The 15,076-nt window shown below is 41.8% G+C and overlaps 1 long non-coding RNA gene across 2 annotated transcripts in view; it reads left to right on the top strand.

Annotated features, from left to right (window-relative positions):
• Window positions 1–13,569, top strand: part of LOC112551066 — a 104,411-nt gene extending 90,842 nt beyond the window's left edge. The window contains exons 3-5 of one of the 2 annotated variants that reach the window (XR_003095208.1): window positions 9,868–10,064; window positions 10,725–10,868; window positions 13,157–13,569. This is a non-coding gene — a long non-coding RNA (uncharacterized LOC112551066). The remainder of the gene's footprint in view (window positions 1–9,867; window positions 10,065–10,724; window positions 10,869–13,156) is intronic. The other variant, XR_003095209.1, reaches the window with a different exon arrangement.
• The last annotated feature ends 1,507 nt before the right edge of the window (window positions 13,570–15,076 follow it).

Genomic DNA, 15,076 nt, shown 5'->3' with positions numbered 1-15,076 from the left:
GTGCGTGTCCACCCCCCCCCCCCCCCCCCCCGCCCATGCTAGTTCCTAGCCTGCCAGCTAGTATACCTGTGTGCACAGCCCAACTGGGCTAGACATGGTGTTTTACATACAGAGGCACAAGGAAGCATGGTAGCGGAGGGTCTTTCCAACCCTGCCTTCCCATGCCTATGACTTTAAACACCTGTGTGGAAACCAACTGGGCTACATAAATGGTTTTTAGATCCGGGGCTGCCCTGCAGCTATCAGCATCAGAAGTGGGCAGCTTTAGCCAGGGGACAGTTCTTATCCCTGTCACTTGTGCAATTAGAAACTGAGATATGTTATACCCCGTGCCAATTATCATGCTTCCTGCCAAACACAAGGCCCCTTCTATGTGTGGTATGGCAGGGATGTGATGTTAAGGATGGGCATAGAATTCCTCACATCCCAGTCACACCATTATTTTAACATTTGTAGGGGCCTCAGCTTCAATAAAGAGGTATTTTAAATTCAGTCAGGTTTACAATGCACAATATTAATTCCCATTTTGCATGCTAAATCTTCTCTCTATTGTGCAGTACAACATGTACAACTTACACAACTTTTAGCTATTATGGTCAATTTCTTTGAATCTCATGTAAGTCTTTAAACTGTACTTAGGTTTAGTGAGCACAGTCATCCAAATAGAAATTGCCATTTATTTAGTTAGCGTGTGCAGTTTTGGCATATTGTTTCAGCCATCCTAAGGCAATGTCATCACCATTGTGAAGAGGTTGAAGGCCACAAGGAAGCATTGTAAATGGACACAAGTCAACAATATGGGACATGGTTTGAACTTGTTCATAAGGGCATTTATTGTCATTGTGAAGGCCCCATTGGTATAGGTTTAAGGCACAGTGACCTGTCCAGTTTGAAAATGGTTGAGAAGTGTCCAATAATGGCATGGCCAGTTAAATCCTGGTTCACTGACTGTAGGATCAGAGAGGATGTGGTACTTGTGCTGACCATTCTTTGTGCCATTGAGTAAATAAGGAAATGTCAAAGGAATTTGAAAGGGTGGACTATATTAGGCATCTTGAGGGGAGTCAAGCTATTGGTTAGTGGAATATGTCCCAATGCACTGGCAGTGTAAGGTTATCCTGGAGTCTGGCTAGTAAGTTTACTTCAGCATTTGTGTGGTGGAGATGATGGGGAGCAATGTTACTGAGTACTGGTAACCATGGGAGAGGAGTGGGGCACAATGTGTCTGACACAAGATGCATTATAGCATGCAGTTTGCTGTCCACTAGTTTGCTCTGTGATGAATGAGCCCATACAGGGGCACAGGGTTCTGCAACTGAATAACACAGTGTGAGAGCAGATGAACATAGCATGAAGGCATTGGCACTACACGTGGAGCCTGGAAGTTTAGCAGCTAGGTTATTCTGTGTTTTGATTGAACACATGGAGATGTGATTTATAAGTTAAAGTCTGGTTGAGGGTGACTTCAAGATAAACTGGGTGAGTTTCATATTTGAGAGGCCCCTTGAGTCTCTATTCATGGACACTATTGAAACATCCACTGTTACCATCCCATGGCAACATATCCCAGTTTCACAGATTCATAGATTCATAGAAGTTAGGGGCTAGAAGGGACTTCAAAGGATCATCAAGTCCAGTCCCTACCCTGCTCTAAGGCAGGAAAGACTGCTGAGGTCAGATGGTCCCAGCGACATGTGCATCCAGTCATCTTTTGAAGATCTTCAGGGAAGGTGACTGTACCACCTCTGGGGGAACCAGATTCTGGACACATGAACCATAAATAAGTTTTTCCTTACAGCTAATCTGAAGCAATTGTCTATCAGTTTATGACCATTATTCCTAGTCTTCCTGGGGTGCCTTGATGAATAGATGTTCTCTTATCCCTTGATGTTAACCCCTTATATATTTAAAGGCTTCCACCAAGTCCCCCCTGAGTCTTCTCTTTTCCAGGCTGAACAGTCCCATGTCCTTCAGCCTCTCCTCATATGGTCTGTCCTAATTATCTCCTCATAACCTCTAATCATTCATGTGGTCCTTCTCTGGACTCTTTCCCACTTCTCTACATTGGTCTTGAAATGCAGCATCCAGAACTGGACACAGTACTCCAGCTCACCAATGGTGAGTAGAGCGGGAGGATGACATCCTTACTTTTGTTTGTGATGCATGCCAGAGTGTTGTTCACTTTGCTGGCTATAACATCACATTGGTGACTCATGTTAATTTTGTGGTTGACCCCCAGGCCACAATTTCTGAATTTAACCATAAGGAGATTGTAGGAGTCCAAGTCAAAGGCAATTTTGAAATCCAAGTATATGACATCAACCTCATCTCCCTTATCCAGGTGGCAAGTTACTTGATTGTAGAAGGAGATGAGATTGGTCAAGCATGACCTGCCCGCAGCAAAGCCATGTTGGCTGTTGACAAAGCCTATAACCATTTCTGTGGTGCCTTCTATAAAGTGGCACAATCCTCTCTTCCCAGAGGATTTCACCCCCTATACACTCTTTGTGTAGATGGAGAGTGTACTGCTCTACTAGATGAGTATGAAAAGTCTGGTGATCCTGATATCGCAGATCATCTGCTTGAATCACTCAATGATGCTCATCGGAACTGCTGGGAGGACTCAACTTCACAACTTAATTTCTGCCACTCCAGTAAGAAAAGATGGGGCCTCATTTGCCACCTGGAAGTGGCTTAATGTCCCCCAGCCCAAACTCAACCATCTGCATTGGCCAATGCCATCACCAGCTACCTTCTGAAAGTGGCAAGAGCCCCCCAGAACAACAAGGATTTTAAGCAAAGAATACATGAAGAATGGCATCATTTAGGTCAAAATGTTCAGAACCAAGATCCTCCACAAACCTTTTCACCAACAGAACTCACCTCTGTTTGGTGCAAATTAAAATCTGGCACTGCAACTGGCTATGATACCGTGCACGCAGAGTTTCTGAAACATCTCGGTCCTCGAGCTCATAATTTCACCACTTTTTCAACTGTATTGTGCATGAAATATTGATTCCATCAGCATGGCATTGAACAAAAATTATTGGCCTACACAAGCCTGGCAAAGATCTACAATCAGCAGCAAGTTGCTGATCAATCTCCCTCCTGACTGTCTGCTACCAGGCACTCAAGAGACTAGTTCTGCAATGTGTTTCTCTAGTAACTGATTATTCTCTAAGCCCAGACCAAGTGGGATTCCACCATGGCTGGAGCACTTTTGATCAAGTTAGGGGCAGGTCCTGTCAGACCAACCTGATTGCTTTCTACTATCAGGTCACAACATCATTGGATGCAGGTGTCACAGTGGATGTAATCTTTCTGAACTTCAGGAAGGCCTTTGACACTGTCTCCCACCCCATTCTCATTAAAAAGCTAGGCAACTGTGGTATTGATGCCTACACAGTCAGATGGGTTTCAAATTGGCTGAGGAACTGCACCCAGAGAGTGGTGGTGGATGGGTCATATTTGACCTGGAGGGATGTGGGCAGTGGGGTCCCCTAGGGCTCAATCCTTGGGCCCTCACTGTTTAATCTCTTTATTAGTGACTTGGACAAGGGGGTGAAAAGCACCCTGTTCAAATTCACCAATGACACCAAGATCTGGGGCGAGGTGTCACACTAGAAGGAAGGGACAGGATACACTAGAAGGAAGGGACAGGATACAGCTGGACCTGGAGAGGTTACAGGGGTGGGCGAATGAGAATAGGATGGGATTCAATACTGACAAGTGCAGGATACTGCACTTGGTCAGTAAGAACCAGCAGCATACCTATAGGTTAGGGAACTCCGTTCTCAAAAGCACAGTGGCAGGAAGAGATCTTGGAGTCATTATCGATTCCAAAATGAACATAGGCCACCAATGTGAAGATGCAGTCAGTAAGGCCAACTGCACCTTGTCATGCGTCCACAGACGCATCACAAACAGGGCCAAGGAGGTGATCCTCCCCCTCTATGCAACACAGGCCACAGTTGAAGTACTGCATCCAGTTCTTGGCACCACACTTTAGGAGAGACGTGGCTAGCATTGAGAGGGTCCAGAGGAGTGTCACTCACATGATCTGGGGACAGCAGGGCAGACCCCATGAGGAGAGGCTATGGGACCTGAACCTGTTCAGCCTTCACAAGAGAAGGCTGAGAGGGGACCTGGTGGCCATCTACAAACTTACCAGGGGGGACTGGTGGGGAATGGGAAAGACCCTGTTCACCCATGCACCTCCTGGAGTGACAAGGAATAACAGTCATAAGTTGTTTGAGAGTAGGTTTAGGCTGGACATTAGAAGACACTATTTCACAGTCAGGGCAGCTAAGATCTGGAACCAACTTCCAAGGGAAGTGGTGCTGACTCCTAGATTGGGGGTCTTTAAGAGGAGGCTTGACAATTACCTAGCTGGGGTCATATCAGCCCAGTGTTCTCTCCTGCCCAGGGCAGGGGGTTGGAATTAATGATCTACTTAGGTCCCTTCTGACCCTACATCTATGAATCTATGAATTTATGAAGTTCAAGCCTTAACCACCTTCACTGAGATCAGCTTTCAGATAAAACCTGAAGACTGGTGTTGTCTTCCTCAGTTTAACAGTCGCATATGATACTGGTCTTCTGGTGAAAATATTAGGAATTCTGCCAGATTGAGCCACTTGTCTAGTTGAACTATTAAAATGTGGTTGATGCTTTAGAGTTCACCTGGCCAACCGAAATAGCTCTTGGAGACATAAAACCAAGACAAGTGGCTCAATCTGGCCTCCCTCAGGGATCAGAAGTGTTGCATCTCCTTTTCAACCTGTATATTAATGACTTGTCTGTGACTGGCTTACAAAAAAAGTGTTTACTCTGATGACAGTGCCTTTGCCATCTGAGCTCATGATTTTTCAAGTGTGGAACTCACACTTGAAGGAGACATGTGACTGATATCAGAGTACTGCCTAAAATGGCTCCTCAAACCAGATATCTCAAAGACTGTCTTAAGTGTTTTTCATTTGCATAATGCCAGCACTAATCATGAACTCATTATTGCTTTTAACAGTCAGCAATTGCTGTAGCTTACCCTTCTGACACTTGAGGATTTTGAATGTTTTAATTTCTATATTCCATAATCTTTCAGCTCAACCTGGACAGATCTCCATTTTGTTTTTTACATTTCAATGCCTTTTCACTGAATATTATTTATAGTTTTCCTTTGGATCGTCTCTCTTGTAGTACCTCTTCTACCTTTAAAGATACATCCATAGGCTGATGTAGGCTGAGGCTCAAGATAACAAGATTAAAACAATGATCATTCTAACAAACCAATAGGGCCTTTTTTTTAGAGGTTTCTTTTTCTGAATCCCTTCCTGCACAGTGCACAAATCTGATCCTTTAATGTTTGTTCACCATAAAGCTTAGTGTCTTGGGCACTTTACTGAGGGGTGGGAGATCTTGTTCAAAAGCCTGCTCTCAATCAGGCACAAAATGCATTTGAACCCAGGTTTGCCACCTCCCAGGGGAATGCCCTAACCATGCTCTCTTAACTCACTAACTATGAAAGCAGTGCATGCATCATCAGGAGAGACTAAAAGTAGGCCACTCGTGGCCTGCCTATTGCCTCATGACTATGGCTCTTTCCAGTGAGATGGTTGATGTGTGTTCAAATACTTTTAGGTAGAGGTGACAGTGGAACCTGGGTCTCCTGTATCCCAACTGACTACTCTGATGGTTAAAAGAGGAACTACCCTTTCCTACTGTAATTTTTGTGAACTGAAATTTTTATTTCATTGCCTTATATTCCTGGTGCCAAAAAAATGAAACATTCAATTTCAGAGCCAAGGCAAAGTTTGTTTGGTCCTCTAGATTTTACATTTTTTATTTCATGAGGAAAAAAAAACAAAACAAAAGAAAAACAAACAAACAAACCCCCCTCCCCCCAAAATGAATCTCAGGTCGCTCCAACCATTTTAAAATTGAACCACAACTGAAACAATATTATAAAATAGTGTGTCTGTTCTTAACTGCAATATTGTCCTACATTTTCAGAAGTATATATTTAAAATATATCAAATAACATATCAGATAGTTATTGGCAAATACTGACTTTCCAAAGGTAACCACTATACATACTCATTCCAGAAGTTATATGTTCAGATTTATATAAGATTTAAACCTGTCGAGAATATGGTTTCTTATCACTTCCAGTATTATTTTAATTTGAATTCCGTTAAAAGGTCAGTAAGCCTACATCACTCTTAATCTTGAAAATAACAACCAGTCATCATATGCTTTTCCATGGTGTCCAGTTTAATATAAATAAGAATTGTGAAATTCAACTGGTGACTTTTCTTTGGCTGGTATTATTTCTACTGTACCAAATACCTTGGAGTCCTGCTAGTTGTGCGATGCCACTGTATCATTTGGTAAACAGAGGTTGTGTCTACACATGCAGTTAATGCACCTGAATTTACTGTGCAGTAACTTCAGGTACATTAAACTGTGCCTGGAACATGTCTACATGTGCACCTGGTTTGGGAGCAAATTGAGCCTTACAAGAGCAGCATAGTCCAGGGCTTGGGAGGCAGCTCCACCCTCCTCTCACCTCTCCCCCCCATGGAGCTCTGGGCTAAACCAAGCAGCCATCATATCTCCCTGCTGTCTGGGCTGATCAGCAGCAATTTGGTCCCAGGTCAGCATCTACATGTGTGTTTAGGACATTAGTTTAAAGTGCCCTTTTCTAGTACCTGTATCTATCAGTATTAGCAAACAACACTTTAAGTTAATCTACTGCATAGTAATTGTTGCACATATGTAGATGGTGACATTTCATTGTGCATTAGATTTTAGTGTAATGCACAATAAAGCGCACATGTAGAGGCACACAGATTGATTATACATCCAATAAGATTTTAGCCAAACTGAATTTTTAAAATGTCAATGCAGACTCTCTTTCACTATCGGTATAGCCAACACAATTGTAAGCTCATTTATTCCCCCCCCCCCCCCCAATCTGGAGAATGTGATGCATTTTGGTCTAGGATTCTGGATAGTACCTTAAAGCTATTTACTAAGTTTCTTATAATCATTCAGCCACAATTATATGACAACAAGTGATGTCAGACTGAGTTCTAAGATTAGAATCGTTTAGAAATTGGATTTCAACTTCTAATTTTCAATTAGCACATTAGAGGTTTCTATAACAGCAGACAACTTACTGAGTTAAAAATGTTTTGGTTTAATTTAGTGTAGAGAAATAGAAACATGAGAAATAGTAATAAGGAAGCAAACAGAAGAAATGTTTTTTAACCACCAATTATATAAGGTGAAAGACCTTACTATGAATCGAGAGAAAACATTTGTCATTGATGGGGAATTAAAGTGCTATCACTCTGTGCAGTGTACAGAATTAGAGGAGGGATATGGAAACTCAATACCAAATTGTAAAAAGACTTTCAGCCTGACCAACTTTTAGCATGTTAATTTATATAACCCACAAATGTGCAATTGTCATTCCAGTTAATACTGGATAGCTATTTTTTTAACTGCATAGCTACCTAAATTAACATGCTAAAAACTGGTCAGGCCATGGCCTGGTTGGCCCACCCCATTCCTCAGCCTATGTCTAAATAAGCATACAACTATTTAATGAATACAAACTCAAGGTAACTTTTATTCATACAGTCAACCATGTAATCAGAATGTTATACTTGTGATAGTCCAGGGGATATGTAAAATGTATGATTTGTTCAGAAACAGATAATGAAATAGATAAACCTATTTATGTAAAAGAATCCAACCATTCAACAGAGAAGAGGTCTGTTATATTTGTGGAATGTAGAGGGCTAGCAGAGGGAGCAGATTAAATGTAATGAGTCATAAAACCATGGTCTGTATTTAGTCCATTGATTTTAGTTTCGAGTAAAGGTATGAATATTTGATCTCAGGCCCATCATCTGAAGGTATTGTATGATTTCCCTTGAGTGCAAGGACCATGAGGTCAGAGACGGAGTAGTAGTTCTGTGAAAAATGTTGACTCACTGGTGATTGGATGATTAGGCCCTTTATCATTTTTCTGTGAGAATTCATTCTGAAATGTAGTAGTTATTTAGTTTCATCCACAGGGTTTTCATGAAGGCATTCGGTATGCTGGATGGGAAGTACCACATTATGTGATAGACGTGTATATGTTACATGGATTGTAATGTTTTACTATGTGTTGTGGTAATTGTAGTGATAGTGAAGATCTTCTGGCAGCTTTTGTTTTTGTTGCTTAGGCAGAGTTATGTTCCACTTCACATTTGCTGATCAAAAGGAAGGTGTGATCCTCTAAAAATATAGAGATTACTTATTTGATCATCTTTCTTGTAGGTTACAATGTGTGGGTGTGGGTGGGGGGAGGGGTATGTGACCACAAGGATTGTACAGTCCATGAGGATTTTCTTTCTGTATTGTATACTACTATATGGAACATGAGGCTTTTTGTTTAAAGATGTTGTTTAATTTTATTCTGGAATGCCCTAGCTGGTAAAGGAATTTTTTGGTAAGTGAGGTCATGAGTACTTCAGAGGAATAATAGTGGTATCTGAGAGCCTGGCTGTAGTTTACCACTTCCTTGGTGTGTTTAGAACAATTCTAGTTATGTGGAGGTAGATGAGGTGGGTTGTAGGTTTTTTGTATATAGGTGTTTCTATGGTACAATTATGGATGTTGACCACAGTACCTAGAAAATTGATGCTGGTGTAAACGCATTCCAGAGAGAATTTCATCAAAAGATAGTAGTTGTTAAAGCTGTAGTAGAAATCAATAATCAAGCCCAGGAATTCAGTTCTGATGAAGAAAAAGTCATCTGTGTATAGTAGGTATACTGCAGGTTTAATGGTGTGGTGGTCTAAAATTTTCTTTGGAATATTTTATAAAGAAGTTGGCATACTGGGGAGGGGGTGGATCTTTGTGTTTCTTTGGATTTCCTGTGCACTGCTGTATTGCCCCTCCCCCCCACCCCCCCAGCATATGTCAGGGTGATTTAAGTCCCCCAGAAGGACCAGGGCCTCTGATTGGGAAACATCCACCAGTTGCCTGAAGAAAGCCTCATCTTCCTCATCTTCCTGGTCTGGTGATCTCTAGCAGACACCCACCACAACATCATCCTTGTTGCTTCCCACTCTGACCCTAACCCAGAGACTTTCAACAGGCCTATCTCCAGTTTATACTAGAGCCCTGAGTAATCATACAGCTCTTTTACATACCGTACAACTCCTCCTCCTCTTCTCCCCTGCCTGTCCTTCTTGAACAGTTCGTATCCATCCATGACAGTGCTCCAGTCCTGAGAACTATCCCACCAAGTCTCTGTTATTCCAGTCACATCATAGTTCCATGACTGTGCGAGGACTTCCAATTCTTCCTGCTTGTTTCCTTGACTCTGTGTGTTTGTGTAGACACCTGATATAATTAGCTAATTGTCCTACTTTCTCAGGAAAAGTGAGGAGGCCTCCCCTTTTGCTTCCTCTTGCTTGCTCTTCCCCCATGTCTCCTGCTTCCCCACTTACTGCAGGGCTTTAGTCTTCATCCCCCAGCAAACCTAATTTAAAGCCCTACTCACTAGGTAAGCGATCTTGTTTGCAAAGATGCTCTTCCCTCTCTTCGTCAGGTGGATCCTGTCTTTTCTTAGAAATCATTCTTCTTGCAACAACATCCCATGGTTGAAGGAGCCAAATGAGTGGAATGCAGATACTGAATGATACACAAAGCATTTAGGAAGAATATAAATAGGGATAAGTAACTTTTTTGCAGTACCCAGGTTGGAGTAATAAAGTAGCATTTTTGTTATGGAAGATATCTTGTGATCCCATTCTCAGAGCTTTTACTCACTACCATTTGAAACATGAAAATATTTTTTCTCCTTAGGAGTGCTACTGGCTTCTGGATTTTTTACCCCATCCTTCCTCTGCGGCATCGGGACTTCAGACTGGGGTGAACCAACACTTGTGTCTATAGCTGGAAAACCCAGAGGCTCCTAAGTAGAAGATTTTTGCTCTTTTTAGAATCATTCTGATTTGGGGTCAGGAATGAATTTTTCCCCATAGGCTGGATTGACAGGACCTGTGAGTTTTTTCCCTTCCTCTTTTACATGGAGCAAGGTCCTTTTCTTAGTATATGTTGAGCATATGCTGATCAACTACTTCCATGTCATTAGAGTAGCAGGGCATTGGCAATGACCTCATTTACTATGTTTTAACCTATGGCATGGTGCAGGGTGCTCTTGTTATTTGGGGTATTATACCTTGCAGTTGAAAAGAAGGATTTAAAATGGTGTACCAGGAATCCCTTGTGTTAACAACTGCCTGTGAATTCAGGAGACTGGACCTTATGGATCATGTAGCCCCTTTTCAATCTTATGTTCCTAAATTTCAGAAAAAAACCCAATGCAATGCAACATGAATAGTGACTTCATTTGAAAGAAAGACTAAACCAAAAATGACAGGTGTTGGTAGAGTTCTAGTTTTCTACCACCTGAAAATTGCTCTAAATTAGAATCACAACCACAAGCTGAAAAATGATCTGACAATCACAATGCAGTTTTCATAAACTTGACTGTAAAAATTGCCGGAAATTATTCCTGCAAGTGGCTACAATTTCAGCACCTCAATATATTTTAGTACAAGGCAATGAAAGGACAAAATTCATTTCCCCCTAGGTGAGCTACCTTTTTAATACCAGTTTGAGTGCTAACACTAATTTTTCCCTGCTTATCTTCCATTTAGAGAACCTAAATTATGGAACAGATCATTCACAGAAATAAGATCAACTCTGGCTTTATTAAAAAAAAAAAGCCATGATGGAAGCCTTGAAGAAAGCCTTGATACCCTTTTCATGGAAATATCAATCAGGTCATTTTTCAGTTAAAAGTGAGTGAACACCACACGGAGTTGAGAAGTTCAGTTAAGTACTAGAAAACTGAAACCAAATTGACAGTTCCAATGTATTAAATTAATTGATAAGACGAGCTTGCCTATTGTGATTAACCTATTCTGGGTATCCCTTCACTTTAAGCAGCATCAAGTCATCACTGTGCTTTGTGTGGATTTTAATTTGAGCTGTAAGAGGGAGGGCACAGACAGACATTCAGTCTCCCTCCCCCCTTCTACTCTAACTCATGGCACTTTACATAAAGTGACATGAGTTAGTGCACTCCCCTGACTCAACAGGGGTGCATCTGTTGGGTTGCAGGGCGGGGGGAATCAAGTCTGCCTGCACCAGTCCTCCTGGCCAGTAGGCAGGGACACTCCTGTACTTTTGAGGAGTGTGCTGAACCATCCCTTTCCTCTGCCATGCCCCCTCTCCCCCTCACAGCTCCATGGCTGTCAGCAGGGGAAGGGGAAGAGGGAAATGAAAAGTTTTGCTTGGCCTGAGCTGGAGGGGGTGGGTGGAACAGAGCCCCCTCCTCCCATACCTCATGGCCTCCCCAGCCCCCTCAGCTGGGGTACTGGGGGGGGAGCTGGGCTGGGCCCACAAGCTGAGGGGGCTCCATTATAGCCCCCCCTCCAGCTCAGGCTCGACAAGCTGGCAGTTCATGCTGATCCTTTCTCCATCTCTGCTTTGCTTGGCTGGAGCTGGAGAGGGGAGGTGGAATGGAACCCCCTTGCTTTATGGCCCCAGCCCAACTCCCCACAGTATCCCAGCTGAGGGAAACTGGGGGTGGGGGGCATGAGGAAGGGGGGGGTCTGTTCCACCCCCACCCTCCAGCTCAGTCAAAGCGCAGCCAGCAGCTCGGTGCTGCTCACTTCCCCCTCCCCCCACTGATAGCTCCTAAGTTCCCTAAAGCACTCTAAGTTAGAGTGCCTTTATCTAATATCTCATTTGAGAAGGGTGAATTTTTTGCATGATGAGCCATTTTGAAAGTTCTCAGTAGCTGTGCACGTGTGTCATGGCATGGCTTTAGAGCACTCTTAGGGCCTCATCATGCAAAAAATGTAACTTCTGTCTGCACACAGAGGATTATACTACATATTGGCATTTCTTCATCTCTCTAACCACCTGACATATTTTTTTTTGTAGCCCATTGACCATATTTATTTTCTGAGTGTTTGTCTGCAAGACAATGCTTTTGCTGCTATACCTGTACAGGTGTATTAGAGACCCCTACAATGAAGCTGATGATGGCATATAACTCAACTGATGACATAGTTATGCCAGCTTTCCCAGTTACAACTAGGCCAACAGAAACCCTTATCCCACATCCTACCTTAGGATTTTTCCAACATAGCTATGTTTTTATTTTTTTCATAACTTTAGTACAAAGAGCTATAACAGAAAGCCATTTAGACCATGTAGAATCAACTGAAAGGATTACACATAGGAAAGGGGGACTGAACTTCACAAACCTATGAGTTTGAAATCCCCTGCCATCCTCAGGAAATGGAAGCCTCTAGACCATTTTAATGAATATTGAGTTTTCTAGCAAAAGCACTAATTTCATCAGACTGAACTATTTCATTGGAACATAATAAACTTTTCAATGAGGCAAATATGTTAACATGAACAATTTTGACATCTTAATTTTGTTCCAATAAAAATAAATATATAAAAGCGCCACCTCACTTTCATAAGTTAAGAACATTACAAAACATTACATCGAGAGCCACTCTAACTAAAGCACTCAGAGAATCATGTGTATTAGCATCCCTGTGCTGAAAAATGGTGGCAGGGGTGCTTTACCTACAATTCATTGAACGAGCTTTAGTTAAAACACCCCTGCTGTCGTTTTAAGTGTAGGGACACTGATACCCATGATGCTGGAGTCTTCGGGAGTGTGGTAATTACCATGCTCCAACAGACTCGATTAATCAGTTCTGCTCTGACACATTGTAATTAGAGTGTGTTGGAGCAGCTTCAATGTACATGTATAGGCACCTTTTGATATTATCATTTCAATCAATTTTCTTCAGATTATTGCATATGAATATAGCAATCCCAATAGTATATTAATTTTAATAAAGTATGTTATTCCCAATGTTTATATTATAATGTTTTAGTATCTGAATGAAATATTTGGATGTTACTCAATGAAATGTATCCAAATTATTGCGATAAAACATTTTAATTGTTCCATTTAAAAAAAAAAAATTACAGTCCATAGGAAATTTTAGATGTGCTGCCTTTTTTCTTCTGATTTAGGCTGATTTTTTTTTCCCAGATATCTGAATTTCCCATGATTTTCCCAACTACTCATAGAAGAAAAACAATTTATGAAGCAAAGCAGCCTGAAAAACTCAGGAAGAGTAAGAAGAATGCATCTGAATGCTCTTTTACTATCATTTCCATACACACACAAAGATTTTCTGTGTGTATAAAAATGTTCAATCTCTAATACTTCTTCATTTAAAATTTAGAATATGCAAAAATGGTATTCATCTAACAATATTCCATGTGTTGCTACACATGGGTTATATTTATAACCTCATTTTATAATCCTCTCCGCATGTGAATATTTACTGTCTTGGTCAATGTAACGCATACAGCCTTACCTGAAACACAGAGTTTCATTGAACTGCCAGCTGACATCAGCCAAATTGAGCTACTCTGTAAACAGAGCTTAAATAAATAAATACCTTGGTGTGTTAAAAATAATGAGTTTTAATGATTATTCTAATAAAGCTATGTACAGAAAATTGACTTCATCTATCTGAATTCCATACCAATTACAAGCTTGTGGGAACTAATACTTCTAAAGAAAAAAGAGAGTGGAACAACAATGGGGATAATCCATTAGAACAATCTGCTCTTAGAAACACACTTAGTTACATCTTTGTGTAATTCCAGTGTTTCAAAGCTCCCTTGTTGATATTCTGATATTAGAATTCAGTAACAAGTATCCTGGGAATAGGATAATATTCCTTGATAGTTACATGTACTTACACTTTCTTCCTCAGACATATCAGCCTTTGTACACTTTCCAGGCTGATCTACCATTAAGTAAATTTCATGTCAACTATGTCAAAGCGTTCTGCTCTAATAGCAAGTGACATTGTCACTTATGCCCAAAGGTTTTTTAAAAACAAAACAAAACAGCTTAACACAAGATTTGAAGAAAGAGCAAAAAATAATAGCTCTTGACTTTAAGGTGCATTTGAAATTGCACCTTGTTTCACCAACAGCAATTTCCTGTGGCCCCAAGGTATGGGCATTCCATTCTTCTTCTAGGGCTAGGACAGGAATGCTACGTTAAGAGCTTTACTGATTTTGTGGGTAGCAGTAACCCAACAGTGGAAGTTAGTACCATATTTGCTTGAAACCAAGATAAGTTTCTGGCTTCCCATTTAAAATGGGGGAAATGCCCTTCATTTTTTATTTAAGTACAAGTGGAGAGGTGGGCAGCTGTTACAGATCTGACTCCAGCACTGACCTGACATTGGAGTAGAAGTGACAACTGGAGCTTCTGTCCATGCCCCCACTGCCTCACCCCTGAAGCCTCTGCCCTGCCCTGCCCTGCCTTACTTTACCCCTGCCTCTGCCCCTCCCTTCTCCCTGACATTACAGCTGCCACTTATCCACTGGTTGTGGCCCCCAGTCTGACCCCACTCAACCAGGGAAATAGAGCACATGGTGCTTTGGTACTGACTTGGTCCTGCCATGCAGCAATGATGGCAGCCCTAGAGCTTCCTTTGCACTGCTGTGTGGCTTTGCTGGGGCTGGAGCAACTATGTGCACCTGCATCAAACTGGAGTGGGGCTGAAGCCAGGGCCAGAGTTAGATCCAAATAGTAAGCAGTGCGGTGGGGGAGAATGAAGTGGTAGGTGGGATGGGAGAAAGGTAGAGAAAAGGGTGGGAAGTTAGTTTCAATGGGGCTGGGCTCCTCCAACCACTGAATCAGTCAAACACATATACGCACATACACACACAGATTAACAGGACACGCCTGAGCCAGGCTGGGTTATTTAGCATTGATAGGCTAACACCCTTATATGCCCTGAACTCAGTTCATCAGGGCAACAATAAACTGCAGTCAGACACAAGCACATGGGTTAACAGAGCATATCTGAGTCAGGCCGAACAATTCAGCATTGATAGGCTGATACCCTCATGTGCCTTGAACTCATTTCATCCCTTCTTTCAG

The sequence above is a fragment of the Alligator sinensis genome, unplaced genomic scaffold (genome assembly GCF_000455745.1).
Source record: "Alligator sinensis unplaced genomic scaffold, ASM45574v1 scaffold408_1, whole genome shotgun sequence".
In the NCBI taxonomy this organism is placed as follows: domain Eukaryota; kingdom Metazoa; phylum Chordata; order Crocodylia; family Alligatoridae; genus Alligator; species Alligator sinensis.
This window is presented reverse-complemented; position numbering and strand designations above follow the sequence as displayed.